This window comes from Callorhinus ursinus, unplaced genomic scaffold, assembly GCF_003265705.2.
Source record: "Callorhinus ursinus isolate GAN/ISIS: 27379988/994484 unplaced genomic scaffold, GSC_fseal_2.0 scaffold34, whole genome shotgun sequence".
Classification (NCBI taxonomy): Eukaryota; Metazoa; Chordata; class Mammalia; order Carnivora; family Otariidae; genus Callorhinus; species Callorhinus ursinus.
Window position 1 is genome coordinate 4,748,306 of NW_027397096.1, and position 26,393 is coordinate 4,774,698.

A 26,393-nucleotide genomic window follows, 5' to 3' on the forward strand; every position below is an offset into this window, starting at 1 on the left:
CAGGAGCGAAAATGGTCTTGCCACGAAATCATGAAAGCACAGATCAGTGATGGCTCTTCTGAGGAGAGCGGTTAACTCATATTGAAGCTCCTGCATCAAAGCCTGATCCCATGTCACATTTATTTTTAACTTTGGTTCAGGGATGTGAGGTGGTTGCTCATAATGAGTTGACTTCTAAAAAGATGGACTTTAGAGACACAGCCAATACAAGTAATACAAGCAAGCCAGCTTCAGCAAACCACCAGAAAACTCCCATGCCTTTTCCCCCCCACTGGTTGTGCAATACTGTATTTGCCCCCTTGTGATGTGTCAAAAGAAAAAGTGAAATAACCAGGAGAGTCTTGACCAAAGGAGACACAAAGAACGGCCCGGGCCTCGTGGACTGAGCAGGAGCTTCAGCTATTGGAAATTCCCGAAGTATGTGCCCATTTTGGCATTTCTACCTGGAGTGTGGACTTCCCGGGGTGGTGGCAGAAAGCCAGAGTCGGCATCCGTAGGAAGAGTGGTTCCTGCCCAAGGGCAAATATCCTTGCCCGGAGCTCTCCCTCGTGAACCAGCAGACAAACTGGCCTGGTTCCAATGTTTGACTTTGTAGACAAAGGCAGCTTTTCGGAAGCACATTTGCAAGAGATTCAATGAGCTAGTTTTCTTGTCTTCTCTCATCTAGTTCTTTCACAACCTACTGCCAATATCTGCATTGCAGGTACAAGTGTTCAGCACCACTGTGACCCATATCACTCCTGTAGGCCATTTGGGGGGCGGGAGGGGGCTTCCAGCTTCTCTGGATTAATAACCAACATAGCTCACAGGAGGTAGGTACAGGATTAAGTGCATAAGTTCCATCTCCTGCTTCCATCCCATTTAATGAAAAAGTTTCCACTTGGGAGAGGGCTCAGTGAGATCAGCTCAGATTCCAACTTTGTGCCGTTTGGGAGGCATAGGTTCCTTCCAGGGTGCAAAGTGAATGGCAAGGATGATGCGTAAGTCTTCTCTCTAGGGCAGCGTGCTGTTTTATGACCAGCAGAGGGCATGAGTTGGCATTGTGAAACAGGGCTGGGCTGTCCCCTTACTGGAGGGACAGTAAGCCACTGTCAAGTCAAAGGACAGGAAGAGAGCTCTCCAGCTTCCCCAGTTTAGTAAACCAGTGCATTCTAAGGCACCTGGATCAGTTCTGAGCATGGCAGGCATGGGGTTTCCCCTGTCTGGGTGAGACAAGTGATTCAGCTCTTTGGCTAATTTTTTTTTTCTCGGTTTTTGGCTCTAAGTATTGGCTTTGCTCTAGAAAAAAAAAACAACACTTCAGAAATGGGCATCGCTTAAGTGAGCCAGTCATAAGGGAGCCGTGCAGACATTCTCTAGGTTCCCCCAGAGGTCCAACAAATAACATTAATAAAAATATTAGTAATAACAGCCATCTCTTATGTAGCAATAATTATGTACCAGCTTCTGTTCTAAGCATTTCCCATACATTTACTTATTTCATGTTCACAAGAGCCCTCTGAGGTGGTTGGGGTTGTTATCCTCATTTACAAATCAGGGACTTTAGGAACAGAGAAGTTTAGTAACTTGTCCAAGATCACATAGTGTTGGGAAGATGTCTGCTGAACTAAGAAAATGTCATCAGAAAGAGTGGTTTGAGTTAACGGTCTGGGTGGTCGGTAGCCAGCCTGGTGAGGTCCTTATGCTCTTGAATCTTCTTTGGGTCCCAGAACCCTTTGAGAATCTGTTGAAAGCATATAACCTCTCCCCATAAAAACGTGTATATGCTTTATCACAGAAAAAAAATTCCAATATAGCTGCTTTACTTGAGGAATTACAACTCACTCTTTAAAAAAGAACGGTATGGGACGCCTGGGTGGCTCAGTCGGTTCAGCATCTGCCTTCGGCTCAGGTCGTGATCCCAGGAGCCTGGGATCAAGTCCCGCATCGGGCTCCCTGCTCAGTGGGGAGCCTGCTTCTCCCTCTGCCTCTCCTTCTGCTTGTGCTCTCTCTTTCTGACAAATAGATTTTTAAAAAAATCTCAAAAAGAATGGTATTATTTTTCTGTTTGCTCCCAACCCTCTTTCCTGCAGGTGCACCTCTCTCGACGAGCATCCTGAAGGATGTCTCAGTCTGTCCCCATTACATCTGAGTCACTTGTATTTATTGAAACGTCTCATTTTGTACACTTTAAAGATGTATAGTTGTATTTGTCAATTACACCTCAGGAAAGCTGGGAGAGAAACCAGTCTTGCGTAAGTTATCAAGTCGTAATATTAACGATGTAAGTTCTGTCCATTTAAAGCCTTCAATCTTGTCCTCAGTTCCAAGCTTCCCTCCTCCTCCCAGGCTACCAGGAGGCTCTTTTCCTTCTGAGGTGTGCGTGTGAGGAATGTCTGCTCTTGCTCCACCCCTCGGTCCCCCTCTGTTACTCCCTCACTGATCTTTGGATTGGTTCAAGTCAGAGGAGGCGCCTCCTAAGGGCTCTGCTTGTAGGGACTCATTGTCAGCATCAAGTGACATATGGGGAGGGCGGGGAGCGTGGTGAGGACACCACAGAGAATTTAAAAGCAGTCGTTAGACTGATAAAAGTCAGTTTGCATTTACCATCATTATGCACAGATAACACTAAACAACGTCAGTGATGAAGTGCTTTTTCCTGCCTGGGCAGACCACACGCCCTTGGTGGGCCATGAGGTCAAGGGACTTTGGCAGGCCTTGACTCTCCCTTGAGATCTGGAATCTTCAGGCCGTCTTCCAGCCGGAAGCACCCGTTGCTCATGCCTCTGTGCCCAGCGCCACTTGCCTCCTCGCTGCCAGCAGACCTGTAGCCTCCCAGCTCATCCTACCCTCCACAGCCCCAGCTCTGTCTGCAGAGAGAACTGGGCAGGAACCTGGGATTGGAGGGAGTGATCCTTGCCTTTTCTTGACCCTACGACTCCAGGAGCCTCAGAGCTGCCTGGTGGCTCTGCAGACATCCAAATAAACAATGAAGTGTCAGTCTCCCCATTGTGCAGATACCCTCAGATTTTTATTGACCCTTGTCCCTGTTGAAACTCGGTCAAAAGTCCCACTCTCCCCTTCCACCCCCAGAGGAAGGATGGAATAACTTCCCAAACACTCTCCTCTCCCAGGAGACATTTCCAGACTCCCACAACCCTCCAGCTTTGTATAGACCAGGGTGGTGGGGAGAAGGGGGTGCGGCTCTGGTGCTTCTAAGGGTTATCTCTAGGCAGGCCTGGTGGGAAGGCCACTTCCTTCCAAGCCAGTGGCTCATGGCCCTTGCTATGTGGTATACTAGTCCCCGCGGTTCTCAGTTTTGGGGAAACAGAAACAAACCTCAGCATCTCAGGCCACCATGCAATAGCTGTATAAAATTCCAGGCCCACTTAAACCCAGGCCTGGGCCCCAGGTCAGGAACCTCTGTGACAGTGTCATCACCTATGAGGCTGGCTCTCACAGGGGGACAGTGCTGGCTGGGGTCAGCACAGCCAGTGTCTTAGTCACCAGGGCCCTTTCCTCACCTTCGTTTCACCTGCCGAGCCAGGGTGCCGGCCGCATGTGCCCCGAGGAAGGGGTGACCTCTTCCTGATTGGCACATAGGAGCTCCCTAGCTCAGTTACTGCCTGGGCACAAACAACAACTACCCCCTGCCCCCCAGGTCTTCTCTGGCTCCCAAAGTTCCCCAGGTCCCCTACTTGCTTTGATCTGGACTGTCTTCTTGCCTTGCAGCTTCTGGGCTTCCCTCCCTTCAGCTCCGGCCTCTTTCTGTATTTGGGCCCAATTTTTTTTTACCCTGGCTCCTTGGCAGGACCCCTTGAGCTGCTATCCCTTGTTCTAGTCCGACCCTCCACCTATAGCGTGGTCAGCTCCCTGCTGAGACTTCCCTGATCCACTTTATATGATAAGGGAACTTCGAAGGCCGTATGTATCATGAAAGGATCCCAGGCTTCTTGTAAAATACTGATCTTGAAGTTATTTAGTTAAGAAAGAACCCCTTAAGAAAGACTCTGCTGCCTCAGACCTTGGTGAAACCAGGTGGATAGATGAGCACGCAAATAAAAAGCTTAAATGAGTCCAACTGGCTTTTGACAAAGGAGCAAAAGGAGAAAAGATAGCTTTTCACCAAATGGTGCTAGAGCAATTAGACATCTTTAGGAAAAGTAAATAAATAAATAAACCTCCCTCTAAACTTTGCATCTTATGCAAAACTTAACTCAAAATGAATCACAGACTTAAATGTAAAATGTAAAACTCTAAACCCTTTAGAAAAAAAAAAAAAAGACGGAGGAGAATATCTTTGGGATCTAGCACCAGGCAAAGAGCTAGACACCAAGAACACAATCCTATAAGAGGAAAAAATGGAATCTCATCAAATTAAAAACTTGCTTTGAAACTTTTTTACAATGACAAAAAGACAAGCTACACACTGGGAGAGAATATTTGCCAGTGATGTGTCTGATAGTTCTTTTACATCTAGAATGTAAAAGAACTCTCAAACTCAATCGTAAAAAAGAAAAAATCCAAATCAAAAATGGACAAAAGACGTGAAGGGACATGTCCCTGAATGTTTACTGGGCAAATGAACACATGAAAAAGAATGTCCAATATCACTAGCCATTAGGAAAATGCAAATTAAATCTGCAATGCAGTATCACTACACACCTATCAGAATGGCTAGATTAAAAATTGTTTACAACTTCAAATGCTGGAAAGGATGCTGAGAAATTAGATCACCCACACATTGATGTGGGGATGTAAATGGTACAGCCACCCTGAAAAAACAGTCTGGCAGTTTCCTAAAAAATGAAACATACAGCTACCAAACCTAGCAATTGCACCCTTGGGTATTTGTCCCCGGTAAATGAAGACTCACATTCATACACAAACGCATGCATAAATGTTTACTGCAGCTTTATTTGTAATAGCCCAAACTGGAAACAATCCAGGTGTCCCTCGATGAGTTAAGGAACAAACAAACTGTGGAATATCCACACCGAGGAACACTACTCAGCAATAAAAAGGAATGAACTATGGATACACCCAACAACTGGAATATATCTCCAGAGAATAATTCTGAGTGAAAAAAACCAATCCTAAACGGTTAAATACAGTGTGATTCCATTCATACAGTCTCTTGGCATGACAAAATTGTAGAAATGGAGAACAGATCAGTGGTTGGCAGGGGTTAAGGACAGGGGAATGGGGGTAGGAGGGAACATGAACATGGCTGATAAAAGGGCAACATGAAGGATCGCTATGATGATTTAAATGTTCTATCTGATGTTGACTGTGTCAATGTCACTATCCTGGTTGTGGTATTGTACTATAGTTTTGTAAGATTTTTACCATGGGGTGAAACTGGTAGAGGGTACCTGGGATCTTTCTGTATTATTTCTGTCCATGAATCTACAATGATCTCAAAATTAAAAGTTCAATTAAAAATTGATGTACCGCCTAATTTTTCCCGACCAATGAAATATCCTTAAAAGTAGATATCCTCAAAGCAGGATATTTTATTAAATACAATATTCTTGGGAACCATAAAGCCCTTTCTTGTTTACTTCAGTGGTAATATCATCTATGGAACAAAATCCATCTTCTTGTTGCTTTAGAAATACACAGATTTATACAATTTTATTATGATGCTGGGTTTCTACTTCTAGACAAGATGAAGTAGACACACTTTTCCCTATTCCTCCCACTTTAAGTACACCTAACTATTCTGGACATGCTATATAAAATAAACATAACAAGACTCATAGTGGTAGAGAGAATTAGACTGACGAGCTAAGGACCTTGGGACTCTAGGATTTTCTTTTTGCCTCCTATATCCCAGACTGTGTCCTGGGTGCAGCAGCCTAGAAACACCCACTGAGCATGGGGCGGGGGGGGGAAGGCCTAAGAAAAGTCTGCTCTCTCCAGCCAAAGTACAAGGAAAGGGACAACCTAGCAAAACAGAAAACTTTTAGAAAATAACTGCTCTACTCCAGACAGTACCACAGAAAGAACTGTGGCCCCACTTCTACTTCCATCTTCAAAGGCTGAATGGGGAGTTTAGAGCCCCACATTTGGTGTCTGTAGGGAGGCTCCCTCCCCTCTCTCCACTGAGGTAGTGTCAGAGAAAGCCTAGTGGAGAGTCAAAGCTTTCACTACCACCGGTGATAACAACACTTCCCCACCATGATGTCAGTGGAAACCACAGAGTGAGCAGTAAAAGGCACTCTTGTCTCTTCCTCCCAGAGTGTCAGTGGAAGCTAAGTGAGGAAACTGGATTTTTACCCTCACCTGGAAGCAATGAGGCAGGGTCTTCTTTTTGCTGCTGGATGCTGTCTCAGAGAAGACCTGCTAAAACAGATTTAAATAAAATTCAGAATTTCATAATATAATATCCAAAATGTCTGGAATTCAACTGTAACTCACTTATCACACCATGAACCAGGAATATCAACTTGAATGAGAAAAGATGGTTAACAGAGAGGTGCCTGGGTGGCTCAGTTGATTAGGTGTCTGACTCTTGATTTCGGCTCAGGTCATGGCCTCAGAGTCATAAGATTGAGCCCCGTGTTGGGGCACCATGCTCAGTGGGGAGTCTGCTTGAGATTCTCTTTCTCTCTCTCCCTCTGTCCCTACCCCCAGTTTGCATGCTCTCTCTCCCTCTCTAAAAAAAAAAAAAAAAAAAAAGGACAGTTAACAGACACCATTCCAAGGTGACACGGATATTAGAATTATTTGGCAAGGACTTTGAGGCAGCCATCATGAAAGTGCTTGAACAAGCAATGACAAACATGCTTGAAATAAATGAAAAAATGTAAAATCTCAGCCAAGAAACAAAAGATCAAAGAAGAATAAAACACATTTTAGAACAGAAAAATACAATAACCAAAAATTTAAAACTCAGTTGATGGCCTTAACAGAAGAATAGAGGTTATGGAAGAAAGAATCAGTGAACTGGAAGTTAGAACAATAGAAATTCCCAAATCTGAGCAACAGAGAGAAATAGACTGAAGGGGAAAAAAAAAAAAAACACAAAACAACAACAGAGCCACAGGGACCTAGGAAACAAACAAAAGACACAACATTCATGTCATTGGAGTCCCAGGAGAGGAGAGAGTGAAGCTTAAAATGAATTTGAAGAAATGATGGATAAAAATGTCCTAAATTTGGCAAAAGACGTAGATTCAAGAAGCTGAAAAAAAAAAATAAAACAAGACAATCCTAAAGAAATCCATGCCAAGATACATTATATTCACACTTCTAAAAAGTTAACCCAGAGGAAAAAAATCTTGAAGGTAGCAAGAGAGAAATGACACCTTACCTATAGGAAGAAAGCACTTCGAATGACAGTATATTTCTCAGCAGAAGCCACGGAGGCCAAAAGAAAAGAACTGTCAACCCGGATTTCTATACCAGTGACATAGAAAATATCTCTCAGGAATGAACGATAAATCAAGACATTTGCAGAGGAAGGAAAACTAAGAGAGTTTGCCTCCAGAATCTGTCTACCCTAAAAACTGGCTAAAGGAAGTTCTAGGGGAATAAAAGGGAAATGGTAAAAGAAAGAATCTCAGAACATCAGAAGGGAAGAAAGAACAAAGGAAGGAAGAAAACTATGGGTAAATACAATAGTCTCCTTCTCCTTTTGAGTTTTCCAAATTATGTTTGATGGTTGAATACAAAATTACTAAGTATGATGTGGTTCTCAATGTACGTAGGGAAATATTTAAGACAATTATAAATGGGAGAGAGTAAGAGATACTGAGAACACAACAGCATGTCTGTGCTATTCTTGCCCAAAATTCTTGCCTCAATCTAATCATGAGAAAACATCAGACAAACTAAAATTGAAGAACAGAGCAGTCTTCTTCCAAAGTGTCAAGGTCATGAAAGACAGAAAAACTGTCTTGGATTGGAAGAGTCTCAAAGAGATATCACAACCGAGTGCACCACGGGATCCTAAATTTCTAAAATATCTCCACCTTTTAAAAAATGCTGTTTTAAAAAAATTCATAATAATAGAGTGCATAAAGTACACTAATTTTGAGTGTCCAGCGTGATGATTTTTTTATATATAGACACAGCTATGTAGCCAACACCCAGATTAAGACATGGAATATTTCCACAAGGAATGACAAGACTTACCCATAGATTCCTTTGTGCCCTTTCCCTGTCTGTTCCCTCCTCCAGAGGTAACCACTATTCTGCGTTCTAACGTCACCAGTGAGTTTTGCCTGTTTTTGAGCTTCATATAAATGGAATCATATAGTATGTACTCTCTTGTGTCTGATTTCTTTCATTCAACATATCCGTGAGATTCATTTATGTTGTTTTGCAAACCTGCAGGTCATTTTCATTTTTTTTTTATGCTGTGTCGCATTCCACTGTACGAATTTATTTCTTTATTTTCCTATTGATGGGCATTTGGCTTGGTTCCAGTGTTTGACTATGAATAAAATCTCCTATAAACGTTTTTGTATGTGTATTTTTGTTCTCGCACAAACTAATTTCTTTGGGTAAATATATAGGAATTGCTAGGTCATATTTTTAGCCTTAGAGATACTGCCAGGCAGTTTCCCAAAGTTATACCAATTTTTATTCCCACCAGCAACGTATGAGGACCTGTTGTTCCATGTCCTTGCTCACACTTGGTATTCCCAGGCCTTTTTTTGTTTTAGCTATTCTGGCAGGTGTGACACTCCTTTATTTTCATACCATTTATTTGTTGAAGAATTTGCGTCATTTCTCCTGTAAACCTTCCCACAATCTGGATTTAGCTAATTGTTCTTTGTGGTAGCATTTAATATGTTTCCTTTATTCCCCAATATTTCCCTTAAACTAATAATCATCTCTAGAGACTTGATTATATTAAATTTTCTTTTTTTCAAGAATACTTCATAGGCAGTTCTTCCTATTATCTGTTGCATCAAATCAGAAAGAACATAATGTCTATGGCTTCACTTTAATTTATGTTAAGAGAAATCATTGGATTCAGGTGATATCAGCATGTTTCATCTGCTATCAAGATTTTCTTTTTTTTTTCTTAAAGATTTTATTTATTTATTTAACAGAGAGAGACACAGCAAGAGAGGGAACACAAGCAGGGGGAGTGGGAGAGGGAGCAGCAGGCTTCCCGCGGAGCAGGGAGCCCCATGTGGGGCTCGAACCCAGGACCCTGGGATCATGACCTGAGCCAAAGGCAGACACTTAATGACTGAGCTACCCAGGCGCCCCTGCTATCAAGTTTTCATCAACCTTCCACTTGATGATTTAAATGGAGATTGATGATTATTGCTTAGATCCATTATTTCATTGGAGTTACAAAATGATGATTTTCTAATTATAACATTCCTTTTGCATTTATTATCTCTGATTATTTGTATTCTTCCTTATAAGTTATTTGGTTGTCCTGTATACATTTCCTACCAGAAAAGCAAGATAACTGCTTGATAATCTTGATCAGGTAGCAGAATAATGAGTTGTTGCTCATTATTGTTGTTGCTTCAACCTCTAACATAATGAATGAATTTTTTTTAAGTATCATTATCCACTCAAGGATTTATAAAAAATATTGAAAGAGTTTCAATTCATTGCAATAGTTCTTTCTGATGCTCAAATTGTCCCATCTTTGGCCAATGAGAATACCTTCAAGTTAGCTCTAAGTGTATAGACATTTTTTGTTTGTTTGCTTGTTTTTAAGAGAAAGAGAGAGCACTCATGTGCATGAGCCATTTGGTGGGGGGAGGAACAGAGAAAGAGGGAGAGAAAGAATCTTAAGCAGACTCCTCCCTGAGTGCAGAGCCTGATGCAGGACTCAATCCCACAACCCTGAGATCATGACCTGAGCCGAAATCAGGAGTCAGACACTTAACTGACTGAGCCACTGAAGCACCCAGTATATGGACATTTTTAAGGCATTTGATACATACTACCAAATTGCTCTCCAGGAAAGTTGTATGGTTTTACATACCCACAGTGGCATGTGAGAATGTTGCTTTTCTGCTGTCACTTACAGTGGGTTCTGTAATATATTTTAAATAAATATCTGCCAATATAATAGATTAAAAATAGTAACACATTAAAAATTTTTATTGTGAGGGGTGCCTGGGTGGCTCAGTCAGTTAAGTGTCTGACTCTTGGTTTTGGCTCAGGTCATGATCTCAGGGTTGTGAGATTGAGCCCAGTGTGAGGCTCCATGCTGGGTGTGGAGCCTGCTTAGGATTCTCTCTCTCCCTCTCCCTCTGCCCCTCCCCCTCCACTCATGCACATTGCCCTTCCTCTGAAAAACAATTTTTTTTTAAATTTAAATTCAATTTAACACATACTGTATTATTAGTTTCAGAGGTAGAATTCAGTGATTCATCAGTTGCCTAAAAACTTTTTTATTGGGATAAAATGTACACAACATAAAATTTACCATTTTAGCCATTTTTAAGTATACAATTCAGTGGCATGAAGTACATTTTACTGTTGTGTAACCATCACCACTAACCCTCTCTAGAATTTTTTCATCATCTTGGGGGCGCCTGGGTGGCTCAGTCTTTAAGCGTCTGCCTTTGGCCTGGGTCATGATCCCAGGGTCCTGGGATGGAGCCCCCACATCGGGCTCCCTGCTCGGCAGGAAGCCTGCTTCTCCCTCTCCCACTCCCCCTGCTTGTGTTCCTGCTCTCGCTATCTTTCTGTGAAATAAATAAATAAAATCTTAAAAAAAAAAAGAATTTTTTCATCATCTCAAACTGAAGCTCTGTACCCACTAAATAATAACTCCCCATCCATCTCTTCTCCTTGCTTCTGATAATCACTGTTCTACTGTCTGTCTCTATGATTTTTTTTAATTTAAATTTTGTTTTTGAAATTACGGTAACCTATACATAACAAATTAACCATTTTAAAAGCCATGACTAAGTGTACATTTCAGTGACATTAAGTACATACACATTGCTGTGCATTCATCACCAACATACATCTTCAGAACTTTTCATTTTCCTAAACTGAAACTCTGTGCCCATTAAACAGCGACCCCTGATTCCTCCTCCCCCTTACTCCAGCAACCACTATTCTACTCTCTGTCTCTATGAATCTGACTACTCTAAGTACCCCATATAAGTGAAATCATACAATATTTGTCCTTTTGCTACTGGCTTATTGCACTTAGCCTAATATCTTCGAGGTTCATCCATGTTGTAAGCACGAATCAGAATTTCCTTCCTTTTAAAGATTGAATAATAGTCCATTATAAGTATATGCCACATTTTATCTATTCATCAGTCCATATGTACTTGTGAATAAGTTCAACTCTGCTTTCAATGTTTTGGGGTATATACCCAGAAGTAGACTTGCTGGATCATCTGGGAATTCCATTTTTTTTTTTTAAGATTTATTTATTTATTTATTTGACAGAGAGAGAGACAGCGAGAGGGAGCACAAGCAGGGGGAGTGGGAGAGGGAGAAGCAGGCTTCCCGCTGAGCAGGGAGCCCGACGCGGGGTCCGATCCCAGGACCCTGAGATCATGACCTGAGCCGGAGGCAGACGCTTAATGACTGAGCCACCCAGGCGCCCCATCTGGGAATTCTATGTTTAACTTTTCGAGACACTGTCATGCTCTTTTCCACAGTGGCTGCACTGTTCTGCATTTCCACCAGCAATATGCAAAGGTTCTCATTTCTCCACATCCTCACCAACAGTTACTATTTTCTGTTCATTTGTTTGTAATACCCATCATCCTAACGGGTGTGTAATGGTATTTCTTTGTGGTTTTGATTTGCATTTCTCTAATGATTCATGATATTGAGCATATTTTCATGTGCTTATTGGCCATTGTATATCTTCTTTGGAGAAATTTAAATTCAAGTCCTTTGCTTTACAAGTGGGTTGTGTGGGGGCGCCTGGTGGCTTAGTCGGTTGAGCTTCCAACTCGGTTTCGGCTCAGGTCATGATCTCAGGGCCATGAGATCGGGCCCTGCCTTGGGCCCTGTGTTGGGCTCTGCGCTCAGCAGGGAGTCTGCTTGAGGATTCTCTCCCTCTCCCCCTGCTCCTGCTCTCTCTTTCTCTTTCTCCAAAATAAAATAAATAAATAAAATCTTTAAAATTGAGTTGTGTGGGGGCGCCTAGGTGGCTCAGTTGGTTAAATATCTGCCTTCAGTTCAGGTCATGATCTCAGGGTCCTGGGATCGAACCCCACCGCAAGCTTCCTGCTCAGTGGGGAGCCTGCTTCTCCCTCTCCCTCTGCTCCTCCGCCCACTTGTGCTCACACACTCCCTCTCAAATAAATAAATAAAATCTTTTAAAAAATAAAACAAAACAAAATAAAATTGGGTTGTGTGTTTTTTGTTGTTGAGTTATTGGAGTTATATATATTCTGGATACTAATCTTTTATAATTGTACAGGAAAGATTAGGAGGTGCAGGTACCCATATTATCTATCTATCTATCTCCATAAAGATCAGATATAGGATTTGCAAATATTTTCTCCCATTCCATAGGTTGCCTTTCACTTTGGTTGATAGAGTCCTTCAGTGCACAAAATTTTTTAATTTTGATGAATTCCAATTTATCTCTTTATTCTTTTGCTGCTTGTGCTTTTGCTGTCATTTCCAAAAATTATTGTCAGGGGCGCCTGTGTGGCTCAGTCATTAAGTGTCTGCCTTCGGCTCAGGTCATGATCCCAGGGTCCTGGGATCAAGCCCTGCATCGGGCTCCCTGCTTGAGGCCTGCTTCTCCCTCTCTTGCTCCCCCTGCTTGTGTTCCTGCTCATGCTCTCTCTCTCTTGCTCTGTGTCAAATAAATAAATAAAATCTTAAAAAAAAACCAAAAAACAAAACAAAAATTATTGTCAAAGGCAATGTCATGGAGCTATCCCCTTATCTTTTCTTCTAAGAATTTTGTAGTTTTAGTTCTTTGGTCCATTTTTAGTCAATTTTTAAATATGGTGTAAAGTAAGAGCCAACTTCAATTTTTTGCATAGGAATATTCAGTTTTACCAACACCATGTGTTGAAGAGACTGTCCTTTCCCCATTGAATGGTCTTGGCATCCTCGTAGAAAATCATTTGACTATTTATGCCTTCCTGGGATGTCTTGATATCTCCGGGTCCCTTTTCTACACAACAGGTCTTTAAATGTTGTACACAGCCATCATGGCCCCCATAAGGATCCTTAGATTCATCAACCATCTTTTTTTTTTTTTTAAAGATTTTTTATTTATTTATTTGACAGAGAGAGACACAGCAAGAGAGGGAACACAAGCAGGAGGAGTGGGGGAGGGAGAAGCAGGCTTCCCGCCGAGTGGGGAGCCTGATGCGGGGCTCAATCCCAGGACCCTGGGATCATGACCTGAGCCAAAGGCAGACGCTTAACAACTGAGCTACCCAGGCGCCCCTCATCAGCCATCTTTTGATACAACTCTTCCATTTCACCCACAGTGCCTAGGAGGTTGAACTGATGAACTTCTAAGTGAATAAATATACATGGTATAAATCTTCCTCATGACCTTGGTCATTCTTCTTGGGACATGCCCCAGTGTCCCAATGTTCTTTAAAAAGGTGGTTTCCTGACCTGGACACGAGGCTCCATATGAGGATGAGCCATCTGCAGACCGAAAGTTGTCACCTCTTATTTACAGAACACTCTGCTCTCTTCACGTAGCTGAGAGTTGTGTTAGTTTTTTTGGCAGATGTGTCTATCTCACTGTTGACTCATCCTGGGCTTATGAGCAGCAAAAATATCCAAGAATATGTTAAAAGAGTGTTTATTGCCATTTCCCCAACTTGATTATAAAAGAGAGAGATTTGGGAAAATGTAGAAAGGTAAAAAGAAAGCAAATCAACCATTAAAATGTTTAGTGTTCAGTCTACTTTCTTTCTATTTGTGTGTTTTAACTTTTTATTTTAGATTTTTATTTATTTATTTATTTGATAGAGACACAGCGAGAGAGGGAACACAAGCAGGGGAGTGGGAGAGGGAGAAGCAGGCTTCCCGCTGAGCAGGGAGCCTGATGCGGGACTCGATCCCAGGACCCTGGGATCATGACCTGAGCCGAAGGCAGACGCTTAACGACCGAGCCACCCAGGTGCCCCTGTTTTAACTTTTTTAAAACAAAATTCAGTTTGGGGCGCCCGGGTGACTCAGTCAGTTAAGCGGCTTAGATCATGATCCCAGCATCCTGAGATCGAGCCCAAGTCGGGCTCCCTTTGGGAGCCTTCTTCTCCCTCTCCCTCTGCTGTTCCCCTGCTTGTGCTCTCTCTCTCTGTCAAATAAGGGAAATCTTAAAAAAAAAAAACAAAAGAAAACAAAATTCAGATTAAAAAATATATATATATATATTTTAAAGTAGGCTGCATGCCCAGCATAGAGCCCAATGTGGGGCTTAAATTCATGACTCTAAGATCAAGACCTGAGCCGAGATCAAGAGTCAGACACTTAACCAACTGAGCCACCCAGGTGTCCCCAGATCATATATTTTATGATATTACATATTCTTCAAACCCTCACTTCATAAAGAGACTATATAGGATCATAATGGCTATATAAAATTCCTTCATTTAGAGTTTATTGTAACTTAATATTCCATTTTATAATTTATTGAACCATTTTGCTATTGTTGGACATTTCAGTTGTCTTCACTATCTGTTATAAATAATAGCATTAGGCACACTTTGGTGTATAACTCTCTTTTAATCTCTCTGAATCGAAGTTAGGCTTCACAATTTATCCACCAGATTGTACTTTTTCCAACATTCAACTTGTTTTTGGTTGGTTTTCCTTGATTCTTTCATCCTTATCCAAGTCTCTATGAACCTCAATTTTCTTTCCTAACATAGACATTCTTCTCAGGTTTGGGTCAATATAAGCAGGTGTTATGTCTTTACTGGAGTCTTTACTAAAAATGTTGAAGAGGGTAAGGTCATACACAGAGCTGGGTAGTTTCCCATTAGAGAGAACTTTCTCTCTGTTGATGTTAACCACTTAAGGGGAAGAAAGGGGGTACATTTTATTACTATTATATTCTTGACACTTTAGAAACTGACATTTAGAGAGATTATATCACACAAACTGAGTCTGACTGGAGCCAAAGTCCACTTTAGTCATACGCCACATTTAGCTTTATAGTTAGTAAGTTTTGATATCCGGTAAAGTCAGTTTCCAACTTTCTTTTCTTCTTCACGATTGTCTTGGCCAGAGGTCAGCAAACTATGACTCACAGGACAAATTTGGCCCACTGCCTGTTTTTGTAAATAAATCTTTATTGGAACACAGCCATACCCATTTGTCTGTGTATTGTCTATGGTTGCTTTTGTGTTACAAACATAAAAATGAGTAGTTGTGACAAAGATTGAATGGTCTATAAGTCTGAAGTATTTACTATCTGGTCCTTTACAGTTTCCCAACCCCCAGTCTTAGCTATTCTAGGTTCTTTGTATATCTGTATTTTTAAAATCCTACTGGGATTTTAACTGAAATTGCATTGAATTTTTAGGTCAATGCTGTCTTGCAGTATTGAATTTTCCAATGCATGAATATGGTATCTCTCTCCAGTTACTTATGTCTTCTTTAATTTCTCTCAGCAATGTTTTATGATGTTAGTGTAGCTCTTCTGTGTCCTTTAATAGATTTATTCCTAGGTATCTGATGTTTTTTGATACTATTGCAAATGCATTTTGAGACTTTTTATTTTAAAATCATTTCAGACCTAAAGAAATTTTGCAAAGTTAGCATGAGGAATCCTATGTACTCTTCTTCCAGATTCCCTAAATGGTAACATTTTTATTACATTTGCTTTATCATTCCCCCTCCTCTCTCATATACACACACAGACATATGTATAGACACACACACACACACACACACACACACACACACACACACTGTTGGTAAGTGATATTTTTAAAATCTTATTTTTCAATGCTGCTAATATACAGAAATAAAATTGATGTTTTATATTGACCTTGTAGCTGGCAACTTTGCTAAACTCACTTGTTAATTCCAGTAATGGATTTTTTGACTTGTCATACGTAATCATGCAATCTGCAAAAAATGACAGCTTTACAGCTGTCTTTCCAATCCTCTTTTGTTTCTTTTTCTTGACTTACTGCATTGGCTAGCACTTCTGGTAAAGTGTTGAATATAAGTGGGGATAGTGGACATTTTTGTCTTGTTCTCAAACTCAGAACAAAAGTGTTCAATATTTTACCATTGAATTGGATATTAACAGTAAGTACTTTTGTTGATATTATAACAAAGAGTAGCAACAAAATACCCGCAAAACCCAAAATTCTATCAAATAAATTCACATAGCAATGAAAAGGAATGAATTACTGCTACATTCAGCAATACAGTGAATCTCATAGATACAACAATGAACAAAGAAAGTCAGAAATAAAAGAATTCATTCCGTATCATTCCGCTTACACGAAGTTCAAGACTAGGCAAAACTAATCAGAATAGTGGTTTCTGAAGCAGGAGATTGACAAGAAAGGGGCATGAAGAAGCCTTTGGGGAGCTGGAAGTATTATATCTTGATCTAGTGATGGGCGCATAGGTTGGTATCAGTGATGCCACTGTCTAACCCTTATGAAATCTATTTATCTAAATTTTGGCGTATCAACGTTAAATAGGCCAATAATCTCTTCCTGCCTTACAGAGTACTATTAGAATTCAAATAAGATACAAGAGCCATAATAGCTAACATCTGCTAGGTGTTTGTTCTGTGCCAAGCATCACTTAAATACTATATACATCAATTCATTTAATTCTCACTATACCCTAGACGGTAGATTCTGTCTTGTACATGTAAGAAATGATGCTTCGGAGAGTCTCAAAGTCTCTAAGTGGAAAAGCCAGGATTTGATCCCAATAGCCTAGGTCTCCAGCTGTAACCACTGCTCCATCCTGCCTCTGAGCTCTCCCTCTCTGACAGTGACCAGGAGGCCCTTTTACAGCCCTTAGTGTGTTTGCCAAGCTTCTGCTCCATCTGCTCTCCAGCCTTCCTGCTTCTGCCTTCGAGTCCCCTGAGCTGCTACACCGTGCTGGAGGAGCTGCTGGAAATTCCATGTTGGCACAGCATGGTGTTTCCACCCAGGGTGTGGGCACGACCTCAAGACAACTCATTCTTACCACAGCCTGTGAGTGAAGCAGTGGAGGAGGCAGCCCCAGGGATGGTGAACAGACTTGGCTTGTTGCCTGCGAGCATCATGGTGTAGCCAGCAGGAACCTTCTAGGGCCTGTACTTGCTTCTTGCTCTGGGATAGCTCTGAACTCTGGCTTTTAGAGAACCAATGTCTGCCTAGTAAAACTCTATTCCTTCCTCCCTTCCCTCCCTCTGTCTTTCTTCCTTCTTTCCTTTCTCAATTTCAAAATTTTTAATGAATAAAGTTTATGCCGGGTTAAAAAAAAATTCAAACTGTACCGAAGAGTCTAGAATAAAAATGGTCTCCCTCTCAACCTTGCTTGTCTCCCACACTCAGGTGCCCCTTCCAGGGGCAACTATTATGCCAGTTTCCTGTAGTTCTTCCTGAGATATTTCACGCATAAAAGTATATACAGATGTATCACTCCCCCATTGGCTTCTCACAAGTCATGTGATACTATTACATCTTGCTTTTTACCCTTAAAAATCTACCTTGGAGGTTATTATATGCCAGTATTTGAAGACCTGTTTAGTTCTCTGTAACAGCTGCAGAGGACTTCCATCACTTCATGTCATGTCCTCTACTTAATGCTGACTCTTCTGGCCATAGCGTCTGGTCTTGCCTGTGACAGTCAGGTAGACTGTCATACACGCTTACGCAGATACCTACCTGATGCGGGGAGAAGCAGCTTTAATCCTGGACTTTATGAAGGAAACCAGAGAGTAACAAGAATGACTGACCCTAGTGCTGGAAAGAGGGCGATAAACATGTTCCAGTATGGTTATCAAACCTGATGTGACTGAGTCTCTGTGGACAGCCTCTTTTCTCATCCTGGAAAGCTGAGCTCAACACTTGAACACACATCACAGCATATTTATTATTAAAAAAGGGGCACTTTACACCACATTGGTGGAGAGATGGGGAAGAGGCTTTCCATTACACACTTCACGAAGACCCGCAAGCCCCCTTTCCCATGCTCATCGCCTCATCTCCCTGCTCCCTCAGCCTCATTCACTGCCTCTTCGGCTGCATCCTCCCCTCAGGCTCTCCTTCCCTGTCTCGGCCAGAGCCATTTAGCTCTCTTGCCTTCCCTTTCACATCCTCTCCTCCATCTCTTGGAGTGTGGTCTCTAGGTCTTCTGCATTGGATTCACCAGCAGGGCTTGTTGACAATGCCATCCAGGACCCAGAAGAACTGGAAATTGGGGGAGGAGCGGTCAGGAATCGGCATCACTAGCAAGCTCCCAGGTGATTCATAGGTGTACTGAAATTTAAGGCTAGGTGTGAAGGCTGCCTTTGGGACCATCAGTTGGATCCAGGTATTTGGAGCCAGGTTGATGGGAGCAAGTTGTACTAAGCATGGCAGCCTGTGGGGGAAAATGCCCTCTTCTTGGCATGCCCCATTCAGAAAGGGGCCATGGTGTGGCCACTCCATGGCCAACTCCAATCTCTGGGATGAAAGAAGAAATACCCCCACTGTGCTTTGCCCGTGGCAGATCCTATTTGGAGGCCAGCATTTTTTCCCTTTTAAAAACTGAGGTAGAGGGGCGCCTGGGTAGCTCAGTTGGTTGAGCCTCCGACTCCTGATTTCAGCTCAGGTCATGATCTTGGGGTCCTAGAATAGAGCTAGCAGGGAGTCCGTTTCTCTCTCCCCCCCTACCCCTCCCCACTTCTTGTGTGCTCTCTCACGCTCTCTCTCTCTCTCTCTCAAATAAACAGGTAAAATCTTAAAAAAATTCTCTCCCTCTACCCCTCCCCCACCCCTGCTCACACACGTGCACTCTCTCTCTCTAAAAAAATAAAATAAAAATAAAAATCGAAGTAGAAGGTATACACAGTAAAGTGCACAAAATCGAATTGAGCAGCTTGATGGGTTTTTGCATTACACACCTCTGGAATACCACCCCCATCAAGAGACAGAGCATGAGCTCCCTCGTGCCCCCTTCCTCTAACCTCCCTGCCCAGAAGTAACCACTATTTTGACTTCCATCACCATAAATGAATTTTGCCTGTTTTTGAACTTTGCCTAAAATTGAATCATACAGGGTGTACTCTGTGTTTGGCTTCTTTTACTCAGCATTTTGTCTGTGAGATTTCTCCATGTTTTTGTGTGTAGTAGAGATTCAGTCTTTTTCAGTGCTGTGTGCAAGGAGTCAGTAAACTGTTTCTGTAAAGGGCCAAATAAAAGATTTTCAGCTATGCAGACCACACGTTCTCTGCTATAACTACTCAGCTCCGCCACTGTAGCTCAAACACGGCCATGGGGGATACACATGTGCAAAATAGGGGTACAACGTGTGTTGACCCCAGCTGTGTAAAATTTCGTTATGTGAATATATCACAGTATATTTAGTTATCCATCCTCCTGTTATGGGCACTTGGGTGATCCACTCTTGGATACAATGATTCGTGCTGCCATGTGTTTTGGTGAACATAGGGACTCATTGTGTGGCTTGGAAGGAGTGAATTGTTAGATCATAAGGTAGGCATATGTATAGCTTTAGGAGATACTGCCAAACAGTATTCCAATGTGGTTGTACCAATTTGCACTCACCAGGAAAGTTTCTTCCCGTCCTTGATAACACTTGGTATTGCCAGTTTTTTTAGTTACAGCCGTGCTCATAGGTGTGTTGTGGATTTTAACTGACATTTCCTTGATGACTCATGATGTTGAGCACCTTTTCAAATGCTTGTTGGCCACTTGGATATTTTCTTTTGTGAAGTAAAAATTGTCTGCTATTCCTAAAAATTGAATTGTTTGTCTTTTTCTTGTTGGTTTGTGGAAGTTCGTTATATATTTTGAAGACGAATCCTTCGTTAGATAGAAGCATCTGAGATATCTTCTTTCAGTTTATGGCTTGCCCTTTTACTTTCTTAACAATGTCTTTTGATGAACAGAAGGTTTTAATTTTAATGAGGTCCAACTTAATCAACTTTTTTTCTTTTCTGGTTAGTGCTTTTTTGTGTTATGTTTAAGCAATCTCTGCCTGCCCCAAGGTCATGAAGATATTCTCTTACCTTTTCTTCTAGATGCTTTGTTGCTTTTACCTTTCCCAGCTAGGTCTGTGATCCATTTAGAATTAATTTTTGAGTTTGATGTGAAGTAGAGGTCAACGTTCATAATATTCCATAAGGAAATCCATTTTTCCAGCACCATTTAGTGAAAAGACCATAGTAGGCCTGCTTTTAAGGTTGGGCTCTAGTCTTTAAAAGGGTTCTGGACACCTGTAGTGTGTTCAGAGCTGAGGAGGGGGGCTCTAGACTATGCCCCAGGAGGAAGAGATGAAATAGCGGGAGGTTTAGATGCTCTGGGCAACTCTAAGGTGGGTAAGGCATAAAGGCAAAGGAGGTTGCTTCTCTCTATGTGTGAAATTCCTTGTCTCCATAGTGCTTAGAAGGATGCCACACCAGGCCAAGAGTTTTCAGCTGTTGCTGGAAAAATGAGATTTCCAAGAAATTCCCCTTGGAAAAAAAAGAACCTGGTTTTGCATGTTTAAATGTTTTCACTACTGTTCATATTGCCTGGGCCAAATTATTGCTTCTGGAGAGAAAACAGCCTTCAAACTATGAACGACTAAGTAAGTTAGTACCGACAACAGCAGTAACCAGGGAAACTCCTGAATATTTTGAGACCCCAAACTATTTATTTCTGTAAGTGAAAGAGAAAGAGTGTCCCAGGCTCGGGTTCTGCAGATGTCAGACTGTGGACTCATATGTTCCAGACAGATGACCACTGTCCAGATCTTTCCTGGCCACTCCCCAGGACCTGCTCTCTGGCTACGTGAACCCGGGCAGCAGTAAGGGACAAGAAAGCCACTTTTATTTATTTACTTAATTTTTTAAAAGATTTTATTTATTTACTTATTTGAGAGAGAGAAAGCATTAAGTGCAATGTGAGGAGGGGCAGAGAGCGAGGGAGAAGCAGGCTCCCCGCTGAACAGGGAACCCAATGCGGGGCTCGATCCCAGGACCCCAAGATCATGACCTGAGCCGAAGGCAGGTGCTTAACTGACAGAGCCATCCAGGCATCCCAAGAAAGCCACTTTTATATACATTGCTTTGATACTCTAAGGATGGGGGAGAAGGGTGCTTGTTATTTCTCACCACTTCTGGAGTATGTGCGGTTCAGACTTGGCTGGTAGGCACAGAGCCGGGGGGTGGACACAGGGATGAGGGCCTCTTGAATTGATGCTAGAAAGTATTTCATTCCCTGACCTGTGGTTTATTTCTGAGTACCGGGAGTCTGCAGGGGCAGCTGTGCCTGGGGAGAAAGCACCTTCAGGTGCTCACTCACCCAGGACCATCCTTGAGGTCCACTCTCCTTGGAAAGTGATAACAACTGCAATTAACAAATAATTTTTTCTCTGCATATTAATCAAAACATTCACCCAACAAATTTTTATTGAGGCAGGCACTATGCTAGACACTGGGTGTACATCCATGAACAAAACAGACAATAATTCCTGTAGGATAAGGGGGATCAGGAGGGCCAGGGGAAGGAAGGGCTGTAATTTTAAGTAAGGGTGATAGGGTTGGCCTCAAAGTCTTCAAGGAGGAGAAGAAATGAGTCATGGGGTTCTCTGGAGGAGAAGTTGTCCATGCAAGGCTTTAGGTTGCCCCTAGGTTAGGCAAATTCTAAATCTAAAGCTTCCTCCCTCCCTCCCTCTTTTCCTCCATCGTTCTTCCCTTCCTTCCTTCTTCCCCAACTCCTATAGGTCTCCTCTCCCTGAGAAACAAAGGATAGATGTGTTCAGCTGCTGAGAGCCCTCCAGGCCTCTCAAAACAGAACTTGGGCATCTTCAGGTATGCCCCCAATATCACCGGACAGATGGGAATTTAGTGATGGATTGTCTCTCTAACAGAACCTCATAGATGCCCCCAGAATGAAATTAAATTTTAATATGTTCACTCCAACTATTTTTATTTCATCCCAACTAATCCCTATCTCCTGAGGCCTTTGATGGGCATTTTAATTAAATCATGAAGAGCCCTTTGTCTCCTGAGAAGGAGGGTTGAAACCTCCCCATTTCTCCCCGTCCCTCCCCATCCTTCCGTCTCCCTCTACCTGCCCCCTGTCCTTAATGCTGAGTAATGTACCCCATTCCCAGCAGGGTTCTGGGATAGCAGGACCCTGTTCTGGACATGATATGGAAAAGAATAATGATATGGGAAGAGTATTCATTCACATGTCTTATTGTGAAGCAAAAACAAAAAGCATGTTACAAAACAGTATGTTTGCCATGATTTCATTTTTGTAAACAAATTATGTGTGTGGGTATGTGTTACCAAATATTAATAGTATAACTACCCTCTAGGTGGTAGGATTACAGAGGATTTTCATTGTGTTTTTGTTGCTCTATATTTTTCTACAGTAAATTCTATATAATTCTTACAGTAAAAGAAAAAGTTAACCAAAATCACAGTATTATCATATCATGTGGTCGTTCCTTTACAACTACATGATGAGGGGTTCACATTCCTCAGCAGAGCACCCAAGAGCCTTGTGATCTGGTTCCTTGTAAGGTCCAGTCACTCCTCCCCACCCCCTGCCCACCAAGCTCCTCTTCAGCAATACTGAACTTCTTAGAATTCCAGCCCCAGCCTGACTTTTCAGGCCTCTATATCTTTGCACATGCTATGCCCCTTGCCTTGAACTTCCTTTCTCCCCCTGTCAGCTCAATGAATATGTTCTTCAAAACCCAGCTAAATGATCCATAAAAAACAAAACTGATTAAGTTAATCAAAATTGAGGGGTGCCTGGGTGGCTCAGTTGTTAAGCGTCTGCCTTCGGCTCAGGTCATGGTCCCAGGGTCCTGGGATCGAGCCCCGCATCAGGTTCCCTGCTCAGCGGGGAGTCTGCTTCTCCCTTTTCTCCTGCTCCTCCTCCCACTCATGGTCTTTTTCTCTCTCTTCTCTCAAATAAATAAATCAAAACTAAAAAAAAAAAAAATCTAACATTAAACAGGTGTTAGTTAACAGTAACATAAAATCTGACACTTTGCAAGAGGCACTTTTAAGAGGCTGAAAAGACTGGGAGAACATACTTGCAAATCACATATCAAACAAAGGATTCATAGCCAGGGCATATAAAGAATCCACAAACTCAACAATAAGAAAACAAATGACAAATTTAAAAAATGAGCCAAAGACTTGAACAGACACTTCACCAAAGATGTACAGATGGCAAATCAATGCATGGAAAGATACTCAGCATCATGAGTCAATAGGCGATATACAAAACCACAATGAGATACCTCCATGCAGCTGTTAGAATGGCTAAACAAACAAAAACCTGACAATACCAAGTGCTGGCTAGTATGTGGAGTAACCACAGAGCTCACACGTTGTTGGCGGAAATGTGATATACTACACCCATTCTGGAAAACAGTTTAGAGGTTTCTCATATACTTATCACGTGACCTAGCAATTTTACTCCTAGCTATTCAACCCAGAGAAATTAAACTTACACCCCAAAAACCTGCACACAAATGTTTAAAGCAGCCCTTCTCATAATTGTCAAAGACTGGAACCCATTCAAATGTCTTTCGATGGGTGAATAGACTGTGATTCATCCACATAGTGGATTACTCTTTAGCAACAAAACAGAACAAACTATCCATATCTAACAACACGGATGGTTCTCAAAGGCATTTTCGTGGGGGAAAGAAATCAGTCCCAAAATGTCACACAGAGCACGATTCCATTTATATGACAGTTTAGAAAAAGCAAAACTATAGGGACATAGAAGGTATCATTGGTTGCCGGGGCTGGGGGGAGGTTATGGTGGTGATGGTTATGGGGATGTACACAAGCTTTAAAACTCATAGACCTGTACCCGCAAAGAAAAAGAAGTCAATGCTAATCTAAAAAGTAAAACAAAATCCAACCGTTGTGGGGAATTACCTGCCCTGGTAATCCTGTCCCACCCTCCTGACACCCGGACTCCTCACTCCGAGGGACCACAGACAGGAAGAGAGTTTCCACACAGACTACCCTGCAGAAAATGGAGCGGAAGTGGAGAAACTTGCTGACGCTTCCAGCAGGTCAGGTGGTAAATGCCCTGTAATTTCAAGGACCGCGTGACCTTCCCAACTGCAGGGTTGAGAAAGCCTGAGTCTCCGAGTTCCCCATGGGACAGATGGGTGCACCAGAACAGGCCGTTTGCTCTGGTCCCTGGGAGTCTGTGAAAGGTAGATTGCCTTTTCTTTTTCTTTCTTTTTTTTAATAAGCAAATGCTCACCTTGATCCTAATTCTAAATTACTTATTTTCACAGTAGCATAGATGTTTCTATAAACCAAGAAAAACTGAATAATATTATATGTTTTATTTATTTTTGTATTTATTTATCTTTTCACAGTTCTATTTAAATTCTAGGTAGTTAATGTACAGTGCAATATTTTTTTTAAAGATTTTTATTTATTCACTTGAGAGAGCGAGAGAGAGAAAAAGAGCACAAGTTGGGGGGGTGGTGCAGAGGGAGAAGCAGACTCCCCGCTGAGTAGGGAGCCTGATGCGGGGCTCAATCAAAGGACCTGGAGATCATAACCTGAGCCAAAGGCAGACGCCCAACCGCCCGAGCCACCCAGGCGCCCCAGTCCAGAGCAATATCGGTTTCAGGAGTACAGTTCAGCGATTCATCACTTACATCCAACACCCAGTGCTCACAGCAGAGACAAATGTCCTCCTTAATCCCCATCCTTCAACGGGAATTTGGGCCAAGTTCTGCTTCCTCAGCGCCTGGGGAAAATGCAGCGTCAGGGTACTTTCCGCTGTGACACCTTATCGTAGTCTAGCTCCCCTTCTTCCTCAATCGCAGGTGAAAGGGTTACTCTCGTTGTTACATATTTACAACGGAACACGAGACTCCCTCAATAAAGCAGCAGCAGTATCCCACTGGGCTCTGTTGGGGAGCCAGAAGAAGGCGAGCCCTTCCCACAGGTTCCGGGAATAAGAGTTCACTGTAGAATTCCCTGGGCAATAAGGAAGCAGGGCGGCGGGACTGCAGGGCCTGGCGACATGCAGCCTGGGGGGAATTCCACACCCCAAGCTCGGTCTGCCCCAGGCCTGGGCTGTCTCCACACTTCCTGCCCGGGGCAATGCGCCCCGCACTCCCGCACCTCGGGGTGCTGCTCACTGTGGCTTCAGCCCCCGGCCCCCCTGCCCTCTCTTCTCTCTTTGGGGTCTTTTGGACATCCACCCTGCTATCAACCACTGCTCCTCAGTCTCCCATTCAAATCCTCTGAGGCAGAGGGCCCAGCACACTGCCTCCAGGGCCACCGGCTGCCCCAGGGAGAGGGGCCCACGGTGTCCAGCCAACTGGGCCAGGTCACATGATACCCAGCAGGGAGACCCAGGCCCAGAAAACCTCGCAGAAGTGGCCGCGCCAGGGCAGATATCCTGATGCTTCCAGAAGGGGTCTCTCCAGCTAGGAGTTAAGTACTCACGACAAAACAATTAATATGGAATTGTAGACAACACAAGGGCCTGGAACAAAGTGGCAATCACAAAGTTGCCCGTGTTCCTCTTCATTTTCTCCACCTCTCTCAATCAACCGCATGCTCCCGTTTCCCTTCTGGTAAAACAGAGAGTGTGTGATCTCCCTCCACCCATACACACACCTTTCCCTTCGTGAGGAGGGTCCCTGAGGTCATTTGGCAACTTACACAGTGGCTTCTGCGGGGCCCTCCATAATTCTAGAGCTTCCGGGGGGCAGAGAGAGCCATGGCTGCCACCAACACCCCCACAAAGTCATTTCAACAATTTATTTTATCCTTCTCTCTCCTGACCTTTTAACTGCCCCAACCAACAAGTTACTTAGGTGACCCAGAAACCATCCTCAGAGAGCTGGCCTTAGAGTGGGCTACAACAGTAAATACAGGTCATTGCTCTTATAATGCCCCAGGCATCCTGAGCCCCGGGGCGGCTGCAGCTACTTTTTCCTTAAAATCCTCTATGCTGCGGGGCTCTTAGTAGCTGTTACTTGTCTATTAAGGTTGGGCCTGGAATCTGGAAAACTCTTCTGTGAGGTTTGCCCGTGGAGCCTCGGTTGAGTTCTATCCAGCATTTCTCAGGTGTTTCCTGCCCCATCTCCCCACTCCGTCTGAGGGAGGCCCTAAACAGGAGGCTCAGGGGTCCGGAAAACAGGAGTGCTTGAGGTTACAAGTGGCTGGGAAGAAATCCCCTCCTGAGGCCAGTGCTAATCCTCCCAGGAATGTCTGCCCCTCCCACCCCCTCAGTGACCGGCTGGCCCCTGCTGCAGCTTCCGGCCCTAGGTGACCCTGTCACCTGGCT

The 26,393-nt window shown here is 42.9% G+C and overlaps 1 long non-coding RNA gene across 1 annotated transcript; it reads right to left on the minus strand.

The window, feature by feature from the left end:
* Positions 1-946: 946 nt before the first annotated feature.
* LOC141370402 (uncharacterized) lies at positions 947-24,901 on the minus strand. Its single transcript, XR_012374420.1, has 4 exons — positions 24,748-24,901; positions 24,005-24,095; positions 6,268-6,327; positions 947-1,278 (listed from the first exon to the last, which is right to left on the minus strand). It is a non-coding gene; the product is annotated as an uncharacterized lncRNA (long non-coding RNA).
* Positions 24,902-26,393: the final 1,492 nt, after the last annotated feature.